This window comes from Anopheles marshallii, chromosome 2 (assembly GCF_943734725.1).
Source record: "Anopheles marshallii chromosome 2, idAnoMarsDA_429_01, whole genome shotgun sequence".
In the NCBI taxonomy this organism is placed as follows: domain Eukaryota; kingdom Metazoa; phylum Arthropoda; class Insecta; order Diptera; family Culicidae; genus Anopheles; species Anopheles marshallii.
The window spans coordinates 42,399,224-42,414,422 of NC_071326.1; the positions used below are offsets into that span (position 1 = coordinate 42,399,224).

Consider the following 15,199-nt stretch of genomic DNA (forward strand, 5'->3'; position numbering starts at 1 on the left):
CCGCGGTAGGAGCAATTTTTCAAACAGTAATTAAAATTGATTGAAACTGTGGTCCGCATTTTGGATGCAGTTGCGTGGTTTTGTTTCCGAACTGACCGATACACTATCGAGCCGAAAGAAAAGCGGAGGTACAAGAGATCGAACAGGAGGTAAATGGAGAGATGACGATGGATTGTTGAGGCATAAATTTTCACCATTCAGGCACGACGTGAAGCAAAGAGGTTTCACTGGATCATAACAATAGTATGTGCCCTCTGGCTCTCTGTTCATGAGCGTTGCCTTATTGCACTACATGATCTATTGCTGATGCGTTCGTGCAATTCGCATGACGCTTGAGGAAACTTGGTAGTACAAACACCTTGTTCAATGAAATTTACTCCATTATACTTTCTAGTGCGGTATGGAAAGTTGATACACCTTAATTTGCAGCTATTCGTGAAGAACACTTCACCATTGTGCCATTGAATATACAAAAGTTCTTGTACTGTAAACAAACTTCTTGCTTAAGTAGCTAGTAGTGAATGAGTTTATCAAGAGAGGAATATTTTTAATCCTTTTAAGACCATCCTCGTAGTGTTTTTCTCTTACACTGGTCCAGCAGGAAAGGATATTTCTTCGCTGCTGTGAGTACAGTTGGTGAAAGTGTTACTACAACCGCTAGTATCTGCGAATGTGCATCATTAATACTAATTTTCCCCAGCGATTCATAGGAAACGAATGCCGACTAGCTAGCATAGTTTAAGTTCATTGAAAGGAGCGAGTGAGAGATCATAATTAAATTATTAAATTAAAATTAAAATTATTAAATGAGCTTATTTGCAAGGTTGATATAAACGAAGAACGAGATACACAATTGATGAAGAACGTTCTTACGTGTGGATGATTTTAAAATTTTTAAATAAAATATTTGGAATATGCAAATGCACGAAAAAGAAAAAAAGGAAAATGGTAAATGAGGTTAAGAAATAGGTTTTTTTTTGTTTATCGATAATAAGTTTATTGATGTTTATCTACTAGAACCCAATTTGGGTTAAACAGTGTGTCGCCCATTGTAATGAACAACGCACCGTACAGGCCAGCATACAAACAGACCCAGGCTTAATATTTAGGTAACATTTACGCGATAGTAATATAATTATAGTTTTACAGACAAACGAAACCGGCCTTGATGCATTTAAATTGCCCTAATTCTCTAACCCTCAACGGGCACTTTTCCATACGGGCACTCTTTGTTGTAACGCTGGCGCACTTTATAGTCATCCACCCTTTTACGGCATTTGCGTTCCAAGCCCAAACCGTGTTTGACCCATTAATATCGTATGAAGTGAAAATTGAATTTGCATTACATGAATATGAAAGGTGGAAAAGAGTTGTGCAAACCTCATTATCGGTTGTTTCGGCTCGTTTACCAATTCGAATGTAGTGCCCTCAGGGTGGAGGAGCACTGGAAGCTGCTACGACTGCAAAAAGTACAACGGTAAAACATGCTAACTAGATTCCGCGTTTACATTAACGCGGCGGAAGATTGGCTGGTTGGTGCACTTGTAACAGGAGGGAGCCATTGTTATGACTAATTTTGTAAAGAGGAGCATTTTCCTATTCGTTTTCAAATTTAATCTTCAATCGAATATGACAATATTAGTTTTAGTCTTGTACCGGCTCTCCAGTATCAGTGTGGTTGTTGGATGTAGGTTTTCTTTTTACGTTCAAATTCTAACGGACAAAACCAGCCCAACAATTTAATGATACTTCTAGCACGAGTGCTTACACAAGGGTACCGGATTGTGCTGCACATTCACGGCGGGTATCACTGTGAGTGCCGATAAATAATGCATCAGCTGGGATGCATTTCCGACTGTATTAGCCCAAGTAGCTCACTCACTTTCCCGTTGACAACAATTTACCACACCAGGAACCGGCTGGAAGTGTGTGTGAAGCGTTGAAAGTGTAACTATTGATTACCTCGACACAACTGAACTGCGCCGGAAGCAACCATTTATCACTCTGCAGCCGTGTGCGCCGTGCGAGAAGCCCGCCGAGACCACGGTGCTGACATGAAGGTTGACCGAAGCGCCGCAACCGTTAACAATTGCAAAACTGGAAGGCAAAAATGTTGCGCAAAAGAAAATTCCTGACCCTTGGTTTCTGTTCGCCACTGCAAAATGGTCCGGTGGTGACGGTCGCTCGGTGCTTGGAACTAATTTGATCGGGATGCTGGATAAACACCGCACGCTATATTCTCCGAGTGGCGAGCATGGAGCCAGAGGTGTGATCTTGCTGGAAAGAGTTTATTGTTCCCTTGAGAACACCTGGTCCTTTATGTGGTAGTGGTAGTGTCGGTTTTGTCCACGGTTTGCTGAATCAAAGGGGACAAAGATGTGTCCTGGCCAGGAGGCCAGGGAGAGGAGGAGCTACTTACAGTTTATTCAAGCCGTAGCTCAGGAAAGCAGGTTAGCGGTTGGCCGGTATCGGCAAGCCCTTGGGATGAGCAGGTAAGAAAAGGGAGTGGGTTGGTGTTTGGGTTACGAGGTACGAACATCAGCAAACTACCAGTTGGAACGTTTGCTTTAATGGCCTCCAGCAGGATAAGTTTGTAGGTCAAAACCAAGGAAGCATCGTCTCCGGTCGACATGTTTCGGATAAACCAAGCAGCACCCTCAGGCGTTAAACTGTCCACCACGCTCTGTCGCTTTCTCTGCACTTCTTTATCTTGCTTCCTGGATCGTTCACCGGCGGCACCGTTCGTGGTACTTGTCACCTACTGCAGTGTCCCACGTGAGAACACTTTTCCAGCTTTGGGCCCACCAGGTGGAACAGTGTCACTAGTGTTTGGCTTCATTTCGGAAATGCTGAGTATCAGAGGCCGTGACGTATGTGGAAGCGGTCCGGCACGATTTGGATGCCCCCGATTTTGGACCGTTCGAAACAATATTAGTTCGTTTGCCCTCGAACGGTCAACATTTATCTTTCATTTACGTGTGCGGAGTACCTGGGCGAAATGTCCTCCGCCCTTCATCGAGTTTCGGTTTTCGAGTTTCAACCGGAACTGGAAGCTTTTAATGGTCCACCGGGTGATCGGTTTGTTTGGTCTCCCGTACCGTTCTGGTAAGATGATGGACAGTGCTGTAGCAACGTTTGAATCATACAGAAAAAAAGCTGTAAGCGCGCCAAGTACGAAGCACATGTCCTCTCTTCAGGGTATGCATTCACTGTGAAAATATGTCAAAATGCTCTCGCTACCTTTCCGCCCACTAGGAAAAAGCGAAAACCACTAGTTTGGCAGGAACCGGGGAGAGAATTCATTATGTGGTACGTAATTGTTTAAAGAGCTCGGGTCCGCGTGGAATCAAATGTGTTGCGACCCCTTTGTACACATGAGCAACGTTCAGCTTCTATTCTACGTGGTACCATGGCGGTGAAGCGAACAGTTTCGTCTGGTGGTTTGGGAGAAACCAACTGACAAACACAATGTGTTGCGGGTCGTACGGAATTGGACACTAAGATCACTCGTATGACCTGCGACCTTTACGCTTTCGATGTTTAGATTCGGTAATATCATGTTGCGCCATCGGAATGTTTGATATGATGGTTTGTATATATTTGATATGTTAATGTAATACGTGCTCTAGCTCATCGGAACTCTGCGCCAAAGAAGCGAACTTATGCAAACGATTAATGGTGTTAAATTACACGTTGACTGGTGGGTTTTTGTGCACTGTTCTTTCATGTCAGTAACTAAGCACCAGGCCAATAATAGGATGGAATTCCAAAAGTTCTAGGGTTGTTTTCAAGTTTTTTGAAATGTTTACGTACTGCAACATACGAATTAAAACAAAGATTTTTTTTTAAAGAGCAAAAAAAAAAACTAAACATTAAACATAATATATTTAGCATTCAAAAAAAAAATTGTATCGATTTCTTGCTTCGGGCTACATCGCTTACTGGCCCGATCCTTTAGATTTAGAACAAAGATGAATGAAAATCTGAATGTTTGCATATTGTCCAGCTACGTGACTTGGTCTTACGATCGACCGTGCTTTCTTTTTTGCAAGGAATTATTACAGCAGATCCTCTGTTGAGGATTTAAGCACAAAAATCATTCTGGTCGTATCTCATGGTCATTGGTAGGAAAATTAACTAAACCCAAAAGTAAAGTCAATAAAACAGGCAGTTTGTTTAATTCATAATGTAAAATATTGTTGTTACAGTTTTCAAATTCCTTCAAACTGAGGAGATTACAATGAAGAACATAAAAAAAAATGGTTAGAAAAAAGTAATGCTTCAGCTGCGGTCTTCATAAAGTTATCGTTACTCCAGATGTTGATACAAAAGTTTACGACCAGGATGATCAGTTCCCGTTTGCTAATCAAAAGGTATCTCGCATTCAGCAGTACTCTAAAACATTTTTGCTGCGCATCAAAGAACGGAAGTGAAATTGTACGATTTTTGTTTATAAAGCTACGTTCCAAAAAGGTTTCCATTTGCTACGGATGGTTCCGAACTTTCCATCCGCGCTGCACGGGAACGAGATATCGAAATTGTCGATTATGGTAGACATCAGGTGGGTGTTCATCGTACCCATCCGTAATCTGCCGGAAGGAATGTGGGTTTAATACTGGCAAAAATTGACATCGTGAAAAAAGGGGTAAAAGTGATGTTTTTCTCCATGATGCACGGGGTTAAGTTTCGGTTCGGTTTGCTTGGGAAAGAGTATTTTCTTTCAAGAATACTTTTCATTTTCGACGAAAGTTTGACGTACGGAAAACTATTTACCGACACCGACAATATCACCCCACTGGAAGTGAAAAGTAAGTCTAAGGGCAAAGTTAAGTAACACCATCATGGTTTGCTTCTCACGATAACACGAGATTGGAAGTTCACAAAAAAAGCTTAAAAACAAAGCAAAAAACATGAAAGCTTTTTTTCTCAATCCCGACAGAAAAACCGTTCCCCAAGGTAATAGTTTGTCACGTTTAAGCAACTTATGCACAGAACACAAAAAAAAAGATACAGCGAAAAATGTAATGCAAATGAAAAGAAAGAAACCGTAACAATCTATACAGCCAAAAAGCCATCGAACGCTGGAGGGCACGAGGAGAGTAAACATGAGCGCCGTCGCCTCTTCCATTGATGGTGGTTCGTCCCATGAAACGATAATGAACTTTTATTTAGTGTTTATAAGAACATCGAACGGAATTCCTGATTAAGAGGGCCTACCCAAGCTAGAATCGGTCGCTTCGGGCCAATTCTGTACCTCGTGTGCTTGTGGGTACACATACACGGGACCGGACCAGCTACTGTTGGTGGAAACGGTAGGTATGATAGGGCAGAATTTGTGATACCCAGCAGTGGTGCATCTTTTGCTGGGTTCGTGTTAGTGCAGGATTATTTCAATCAACATCACCTCGTTTGCAATGCCATCTAGCGTATTTCCGAGCAAGCTTCCCTGCTACGGAACCGCCAACAAGCTGCAACCGGCAAATGTCTCTTCGGTCGTTTGACAGTGGGATGAGTTCTGTCTGCTATTTAGTGTCGATTCTCATCAAAGACGGAATGTTGATCAATATTGGCCACATTGTCTTTCGGACCTTTTTTGCTCATATGAAGATGCACGAAGCTCGCATGTGTGAAATGCGCTGCAGAACTGATAAATGCTTTGGGGGAGGATGTGCATAGTACACGGCGCATTGGTGACAGGACAACGGTGGCCTGTTGATGAAAGTATGTAATTTTTCAACCTGCCCCCCAGCCGGTATGTTTCAAGGCATGACGGTGCACTCGGGCACCAGGTCACAGCCGGTACACGAATACATCGTCCAATTTATCCCATCACATCGGAAGGTCGGCCGGCTGCGTAATAACGTTGTAGCATCTCTACGGAAGGACCTTGCTCAAGAACACAAGTTGCTGGGTGCTGTTCCGGGATTGGGCTATCGTAGATTACGTTGTCTTAGGCTGAATAGAAATATCGGTTTTTTGCGTTCGGAATTTGGAAGCAACGAGATTAGAATCTGCTCGGATGGAGCTCTCGGTACCATCAGATGCTGACACCGTGCAGATGAGGCTCTGCTCAACAATGAGCACACCAGCTTCTTGTTTGCCAGCTGATAGAAACGTGGAAAAGTTTGCACGGGACCGGATCAACCAACCGGTGAAAAGACGCAACTTTCTGCCGCACCCAGCAGTACCAGCCGAGCGGCATTCATAAATCTGCCACACGTGCTTGTTGTCGTCGTTGTTCGTTCATCTTCTTCCGCCGTTGGTGCGTTTCGGGGCGTTATCTCCTATCCTACTGGATGGCAAATTGAGGCGTGAATGTGGAATGTACGTTTCGCTACCATATTGGTTTTTCGAGGAATGGGCTGTGTTCCGTGTTGGTGTCTTTTTCCATTGTACATTGTTCGCGTCCACACAGATGGTTGGTGTTTTATTTTTATTCTTTAGTATCACGCGTTGCGTCTTGGTAATATTCACACGTCATTGTCGACTGCCGGCATGTTTACGTCGATTGTCGTACAGCAAACAGCACACAGACTGACCTTGGAAATGGAAATTGTGACATTTTTTCCTGTTTTTTTGTTCCACTGTTTCCAATGTCACGGCACTAGCGGACGTTGCGGGCACATACATACATGCATATTGAATTTCAAAGTTAATATATGAATGTATTCGCAAGCGCCCACGGGTATGCGGGAAGCGTTAAGGACATTCATATTTAGAGTTCGGTTCGGTTTCTTTGGTGATATTTTTTATTCCTTTGCTGCATCTTCCTCGGGTGCTCACGGACCGCTCGTTCGAACGGTGAGAAAAATCAAATCAAAGTGCCACTTTAGGCATCGTGGGTTGTGCAAACGAAAGGCGAAAATTTGGAATGCGAATATTATTTGCTGCGAGTGAATACGAAAACCATTCCAGAAATGGTTTAACTTCATTGAATTGGTTCCGTTCCGGTTGAATGGAGCTGATTTGAATGGATGCAGCTGTTTTGGAAGGGAATATTTCGGTAATAGGAAAGATTGGTAAAAAATCAAATTCTTGGAAATAAATAATGTACGGTGTAAGATTGCGAAATTAAACGTACTGTTTGATTCCGTTTGTCTTCACTCATCCCAGAACAATAATCCTACCCAAATGGGTTTCTGATGACATTTTTACGAAGAAATTTGCATTATAAATTCTTTCACAAATGTCTAAGCAATTGATCTATTATATCTTGATCTTAAATTCAGTATAATATTTCTAAGATTTTATATTTGTGGAAATTTATCATGTCAAACTTATCCATTTTGGTTTAATTTCCATATGATATTTGTATGTAAAACGAATCCATAGGAAATATTTTATAAGAGTGGAATATATATATTTTTTAAATTATTACATCAAATGGTAGCACAAACAAGGGGAAAATAACGATTAGAAAAAATCAAATATTTGTTTCATTGAAATGTTTCAAGTTGTATCGCAATATTGCTTCTCATCTGCACATCCGCTCACTTACTGTGTGAACGAGTGGGAACGTTTGATTGAACAGGCAATAACATATTTGTTTTCGATGATGTATATCAATACCGTTAGTGCCAGGTCGTGCAAAACAGGATTTCACTTCACGTGCTGGTTGCTAAGGTATTGCGCTGAACAAAAAAAACGCACACAACACATCACAACAAGCACAAGTCAGGAGGGGAAATAGATTTTTGTACCCAAAATGTGGCGTATACCGAACTCTCGTACCCTTTCGAACGTACGATGAACAGCGAAGGGTTGATCAGTTTTCATCTATTCCAAATTTCGGAACAGCTCGTTCAGCAATTTAACGAACAGGCACTATGGTACAGCTACGCAAAACCATTTACGCAAAACCAGCCGTATCCAGGGTGATGAGAATTGGTAAACGAACTGAACACAGTGCAGGAGGAGTGTTCGTGCCTGTTTAGCTGTTGGTGTACCGTAACAAAATGGTGACCACTATTGCAACCTGTTGGTGAGCAACAATGTTGCTACTAATCCGTTTTTTGTTTTGTTTTGTGTCTCCATCCTGTTATGTTTAACGAACGATTTCATCGACGTTATGCGAACCGGCGAGTTGATAGTTGCGAGTGTAAAAGCAATCTATCGATCTGTACTTAAAATAAATATTTATTGTGTCTACTCAGCGTGATTTGCAGCCCGACAGTGAAACTGTTGTCTAGATAAATAGAGAAAATGAGCAAACGCTGTTGGCGCATAAGCGATGAGGATGATAGTGCTGAATGCAAACGATTTGATAGCATTAGAAATCGCTTAGTGTGCCCATTTCAGACGCTCTGGAACGCTTGCGACAGGGGTGACAGCACGGGGGAGGAGAGGACTTTGTCTGCATCATTAACGCTCCGCGAAACGAAAACCAATGATCATTCTGATGCACTGATAGTGGCTGCACTCGAAGATGAGCATTTATTTAAAGAGATGCAAATATTTGAATTGGCTTTGAACTCCCGCGGATGATTGCGCTTATCGTCATGCAGGGTTTGAATGTAGCAGCGCGATACTGCTTGCATCGTCCAATTCACATGCAGCCGAAATAGCTCAGTTGGGAGAGCGTTAGACTGAAGATCTAAAGGTCCCCGGTTCAATCCCGGGTTTCGGCAATACTCGCCGTTTTTTTTTTAGTGTTATAAATGTCGGTTTTATTCCTGGAGCTGCTTGCTGTTTCCAATTTATCTCACTCACCATCCGAAATAGAAGCGAATCGTTATCAATAACGATTTGCGTACACGCTTAACCTTCTATCCATAATCAAACGGGAGGCTTAAAGTGAGCATGGTGGCAAGCAAGCTGGTTCAGGGTCTTGGTAAGCTTTGGCCAGTTCCACATTCTATTTCCAGCATCTTTACCATTATTTCTAGCAGCAGGCAAAACTTATGGCGCTGAAAGCCATTCAGCCCTACATACCCACACAATCAGCAGACGGGGTTCACGAATTCTCGAAGTCGATTAGGATCGAAAATGATTTTTGGGGCAGTTCCGGTTCGAAGCTGAAAGCTACAGCTTAACCCATTTTCGACATATGTCCATCTTCGCTGAACCGGTAAGAACCGAGTTCGATGTGTGTAGCGTTGTAAATAACCGTACCGGGCGGTCGGACGAAAGCGAGAAAGGAGAGAATTTGTAGATTCGTACCAGATACGTACATATCCAAGCCCGTGGGAAGCCGGGATGGTACCCGTATGCGTATGATTGGCAGTTATCCAAAAGTGAATTCCAGCGTTCTGGCTCATCGACCAAATGACGCACATTGGCCGTACCGAACCAGTGCTTCGGAGTTGGAACCGAAGCAGAATGTTTGGCACACCGGGGGCATAGCTAACCATTGCTCGTTTGTCATAATGTGTGGGTCGCTAAGGAAATGGAAATGGATCGTTCGTTCCTATGCTTTAGGGAACGTGCACACCGGAACTGCTGGACACTGGCGCAACACTGGCATGGGTTGTTGTTGGGTTGTGCTTTTCTTACCACTGGATCGTTGATTAGGCGAATGGGAAGGGAAGAAATCTTCAACCTGGTGTGTTTTATGATTTTTATCACTAGATGGCGTGTGAAAGGAGTGTCCATGTACAGTAAAATGGTAGTTGCTGTATAACCTGTTTGTTTAGCAAACCTGCTTATCCTGTAGGAAAGGCATCCTGGTCATGGCAACAAGCAACGGAAAATATGCCAGCGTTTAATCGTTGTTTCGGTTAAACGATCAGTTATAATCATCCATTAAAAACAAACTTTATCAGCGCGCGGATAAAATGCTCCATTTAATGGGTGCGAGGTTTAAAAAGAACATCCAAATTACGTGCATAAACTTGCACGATGACACAATCTATACCGTCTAGCTGAATCGAGGTTCGCTTGCTGTATCCGTTTGTTGAATAGAAACAAACAAAAAAAGCACCGCAAGAAATCAAAGAAGTTTACTTAGTTTCAAATTTCCATTTCGCTTTAAATGTTTGCCCGGTTGTCTGTCTGCAGCGACACCTCGCTCGGGTGTTATTGCTATTGCGATTCGGCAAACGCTGTGCAGCACAATTGTTGTCCTGCTGAACGCACCAGCAAACAGCCACTTTAACGTTGGCCGGGGTCATGGCATTTGGGAGTAGGGCGATATAGCTTGGGAGCTATATTATGGCAAAAGTTTGCTGTCGCTTCGGTTGCAGCCGTACTGGCAGTGTGTGTGTGTGTAGCGTGTTTGAAATAGCCGTGGGAGTGATTCTTTCGCGTGGTGGAAAAAGAGCGCACCTAAGAGCTGCTTTTTTGGACGTTTGGTTCCTCGTTTGGTTCAAAGCTCAGACCGTTGACAGTGTTCCCCTGTTGTGCATTTTGTTTTGCTTTTCGTGCTGCCTCTTCCAATGGACTTACCACTGGGTAGGGGAGCAAGAATGCAGAAGCAGGAAGGACTCTTTACATTTCGTCTACTGTTTCAGGGACCTTTTCGTGCCGTTGTTGCCCGCTGGCTAACGCGTAGAACGAGATGAAAGGTAAAATGTTGTTATTTAAGCGGAAATTCAAAATACGGAACACTTACATACGGACACGGGGTCACGTTTCTACGCGGAACGCTACAAAATTTGTGTGTGTGTGTGGGAGGAAAATTATGAGCAAAACTTGCTGCTGAACCTTGCTGCAGATAGAAGATAGCAAACAGCGTTGGTGGTGGTGGTGGTGGTGACGATGGTGGTGTTCAGTTATCATTTGTGTGTTTGTGTGAGCTTTGCATGAAACAAAGTTCAAGCAAGCCCAAAAGCGATCACCGGCAGAATGTGTTTGAATTAAAAGTTTTGTCCCCGGGCTAAATGAGACTTTGTTTTCCTTCTTTGGTTTTGTGGGAAATGAAACAAAAACCAAATTAAACCTTTCACGATAAGAACATTGGGAGTTAACATAAGTTCGAGGAGTTTTTTTATCGACATTTGTTGCTTTTCTGTGAATAATCGATTGTTTTCAATAAATGTGACTATTGTCGTTGATTTACTTTTATCTATCTCGCGTGTAATCTGCAATCGGCTGCTATACATCGGGCTATACAGCGGTATGGGTACAACTTTTCGTTACTACAGCTCATAATAAATCACACCCTGCTGGTCCCACCAAATGCACTGAAAAACCTTGAATATACGTGGGCAGGGTATATTCAGCATGGATAACAATCATAAGATATGGCCCAGATGTACAAATATTGCTTGATGATTTGGTAAACCGTAAAAGAGGCTGGTTAATGATTGTAAATGATTGGTTTGAGGAAAAGAAAGCTTAAAGTTAACAATTAGAAACAATAATGTTACCTTTTAAAACAAAAACAAAGTAAACTACCAAACACGAACTTATTCATATGCCTCATAAATAGATAAAAACAGTTGGGATAAGACACACAACACGAATGGGGTGAATGAATGAACAATTGTAGCAGCAACATGAGCACGATGAAGTAAGCAATATTGTACCTCTTTTGAGACGCGGCATTTTCCTACATGGCCAACGAAAGAAAATCATCGTTTGTCCAATGGAAGATGCTGCATGCGAAATGGTAATTAACATCGTGCAACAACACTTGACGGTGCTCCAATCATTGAAATTAGCCGCCTGTTCTAACAGCGGGATGTATCGCTGTATCTGCGACGTGAAACCCCCACTCACGCCAGCCCAACAACAACAGCGCCCATTGTACATGAGTTTTATTAGTTGGCAGAGCTTCTCCAGTTGGAAGATACGGTAGAGCTTTCTAGCTCGCTTCACCTCCACCCAGCGTGGCAAGACAAAGTTTCTCGCCATCCCCGGCATGAGTGTGTAATAAGTTAAATGACAATTAATGTGCCATCGAGTGAATTCATGCCACGGTGTGGCGTTGAGCGTAAAATCTACGTTTTACAAATTTGAGCATTGAGTTCTAGGTTTGCTCTACGGCTCACGCGCTAGTGTAATGGGGTTGGGAAGTGTACTCCTCGCAACCATTCCCCCGCAATAAAAAAAATCCAAGAAAAAAGAAGACACTTGGGAGACACTTTTAATTGAATTACTTTATGTCGTCAAAAACTTTTGCCAGTGCTGATGAGCGAAAAAGTTAGGCTTGGTTCGGCGAAAGAAAAAAAAAATGAAGCTGCTGGAAACACATTCATGAGTATCAGATACGTTTTTTTTTATGCGCTATGAAACCTTTTGCTTGTTAGCTGTTGCTTTAAAGTAGCAGCTGTCCCACTGCTATCTTTCTGGCAGCAAGTTTCATCACTGAAATCATGGCTTCAGTAAGCGTTTGGTTGTTTTTTTTTTTGTCGAGAATAACGCCATACAATGTTTAGGGATTGGTCCAGGACAAGTTGGATCGTTCGGAGGGAAGTTTGGTAACGTGCCGTCCAGCCCGAAGGATGCAATCCCGGGGAAGGATTAGCTGGTGGCAAAATTTATGAGTTTTGCAATTCGGTTACCGAAACGATCAAGGTGTCAGGCGGGGCAGAGAAGCGAATAAATACGTACACAGCCACGCACGTGATAACAGGGCAGGAAAAGCGGGTGAAATCGGTACCAAATTTGCTGAAAGCTACCCCACTGCTCGTTATCAACGTTGGTGAGCGCGTAGTTTGCCGTTATGGGCGAATGTTTATTTTTATTATCGTTACTTTCTTTCTCCCTTTACATGTGCGAAGTTGCATCAGGAAATTGTAGCCCGGCTACGGGAATCTTAGTACGAGCGTGGTACAGCTCCCGGAACATTTCGACAAACGTTGGACGATGCGAAGTACTCTGACTTCAGGGAGTTTTCTACCGTGAGCTTAAATGGGAATAAGTAATGATAAGAAAAACTGTTTTAAAAGTTGCATTGCTGGTTTAATTGCATGAAAAGCAATGTAAAGAGATTGGGATTAGCTATTTGTCAGAAAATTATTTTATTTTGCGACTTTAGAATATCATTTAATTTCCACTTACTAAGATATGCCACAGAAAGTCAATAGAGGGCCTTTTTTCAGTTGATTTGTAACTTTTGTATTAGTGGATAGTAACATGGCTAATAACCCGGACTTGAAGAATTATAGACAACAAAAAACTTGGAAAATTGGGTTTATCGGAGATAAAATGTTGGTTTACGGGTGAAAACAATCATCAGCAGAATATTTAAAGTACTCATATTGTAACTCCTTTCTTCTTCTTTTTCTAACGTTTCTTAGTGTAATATTACTACATGTACTTTCACGTGAAAAATAATTGTTCTTTAATGGACAGTTGCGTACGTTAATTATGTTTACGTTACTGAATTTATATGATTATGTTCGTTTGTGTATAAAATATCATCACAAAAGTTAGGCAACAGTAGAACTCAACCTATATTTGCGATATAACCCGTCTACTTTTCTTCAGTTTGCACGATTCGGTAAGTAAAACTTGTACCGGCAGCATACTTTCCCGCCTGGCTCTGTTCCTGATTTTGCTTCAACCCAAACAGCGAACGAACATCGGGATAAAGTTGAACCTGAAGCAAGTGCAAAATATTTACAACGCAGCACTAACCCCGTAGTGATAAATTTTCTTGCGCGTATTCACACCCTTTTACCACCTCTTGCCACACACCCGACCGTTCCACCGTGAAAGATTTCAGTTCGGCCCCGGCACAGAGGCAGATATTGTGAACCAAAATTTTTGCCATCGACTTTTTACACCTCTTTAAGTTTGGGAAATGTTCATCAAAACAAACACAACGCCGTTTTCGGAAGGTTGAACAGCGTTGCGAAAAGTTTTCTTACCGGATCGGATATGAAAGTCGCTTCCGGTGGGATGACTGGATATTGGAAAGCTTTTGCAAAGCTTGTTTTTCTGCTGATACAGCGCGAAGACGTATGACAGGCCAGAAGAAGGGGTGTCGTACGATTCGATTCGCTTTTAAGCAAATTGCAATGTGGAAAATATATCCGTAAAACTACTTTCTCTGCTCATAAAGTACGGTGAGTGAATACAAGCGGAATATAAATCCGGCGCCTGTGGGAATTATGGGCGTTTGTGAACGTTTTGTTGCTGTTGACGTGAACGTACACCTTTTGGGGGTATAATGCTCTTTGGTGTTTCTTTTTCCAATTTCATTATCCTTGCCGATATGATTGATATGGTGCACCTGTGTTATAAAAGTCATGATTGCAAGCAAGGACAGGGAGAAAATTGCTTAACGTTCATATTCATAAAATTTGGCCCAAACCATAGATGCAAGCCGCTAAGCATGGCATGGTAGCCTATGATGCCAGATTCTTATCCAGCGAGGCATCATTTGGAGGCGTTTGAAATTGTTTTCTTACCAAGCGAGCAAGGAGCTTAAATGGTGAGTATCTTCTCGTCGGAAAATAATCTAACCATTAGCCAGTTGCTTGGCCGTGTACATAAGGTGGAATTAGCCGCCTAATCTACCATCTGCGAACATTGTGGGATGTCGGTAGAACTTGCTGCTTTGGCTTTTATCCCAACCGACGAGCAAACTGTTCACTGTTGTGCTTAATTACGGCTTGCACTAGCCCGTCCGGTAGCCGATTGTGTTGATTACCTCGAATGAGCCATTGCCTGCGTGTTGCTTAGTTACAGCAGTAGAAAACCATCGGGAACTGTGCGTTGTAGTTGTTTGGCCGTTCGCTAATCAGCCAACCTAATTCCGGTCCAGTCAGCTTACAGACAACATCTTGCGTTTAATTGTGCGAGATTAATCGCTTGTGTCGATGAGCGTGCTTCAACTAGGAAGCTGATAAGAAGAGCAGGCATGTTGTGCAACTGATTGGTGCAGTAGTAATGAAAGCACACCAGCAACAGGTAATGGGTAATGCGTTAACCTTCATCAGCCGAAATAGCTCAGTTGGGAGAGCGTTAGACTGAAGATCTAAAGGTCCCCGGTTCAATCCCGGGTTTCGGCAGCACATAATCTCTAGAGCAATCACTTCCTTTTTTGTTCTGTTTAATAGTATCGCTAACTTCAACCAATGATTTGCACCCTAAACACCATTTTTAATTTCATTCTTGCTTTTATCGCCATAAATGAAAATCTCCACCCCAGCCGTTAAAGCGCAATGACTTTTAAATGCCACGCTTAAATACCTATCAACAGCGCTTCCTAGCCGACAATTGATGTTTAAGACGGCTCGGTGCAATTAAATTGAAATTATCAGCAACTAAACCTAATGACGGTTTAATCATATTGAATACATCAAAAGCG

At 42.4% G+C, this 15,199-nt stretch overlaps 2 non-coding genes across 2 annotated transcripts; both read left to right on the top strand.

Moving 5' to 3' along the window:
* The first annotated feature begins 8,554 nt into the window (after positions 1-8,554).
* Positions 8,555-8,627, top strand: Trnaf-gaa (transfer RNA phenylalanine (anticodon GAA)). Its single transcript has one exon. It is a non-coding gene; the product is annotated as a tRNA-Phe (tRNA).
* A 6,200-nt stretch (positions 8,628-14,827) lies between these two features.
* Positions 14,828-14,900, top strand: Trnaf-gaa (transfer RNA phenylalanine (anticodon GAA)). The gene has a single exon. It is a non-coding gene; the product is annotated as a tRNA-Phe (tRNA).
* Positions 14,901-15,199: the final 299 nt, after the last annotated feature.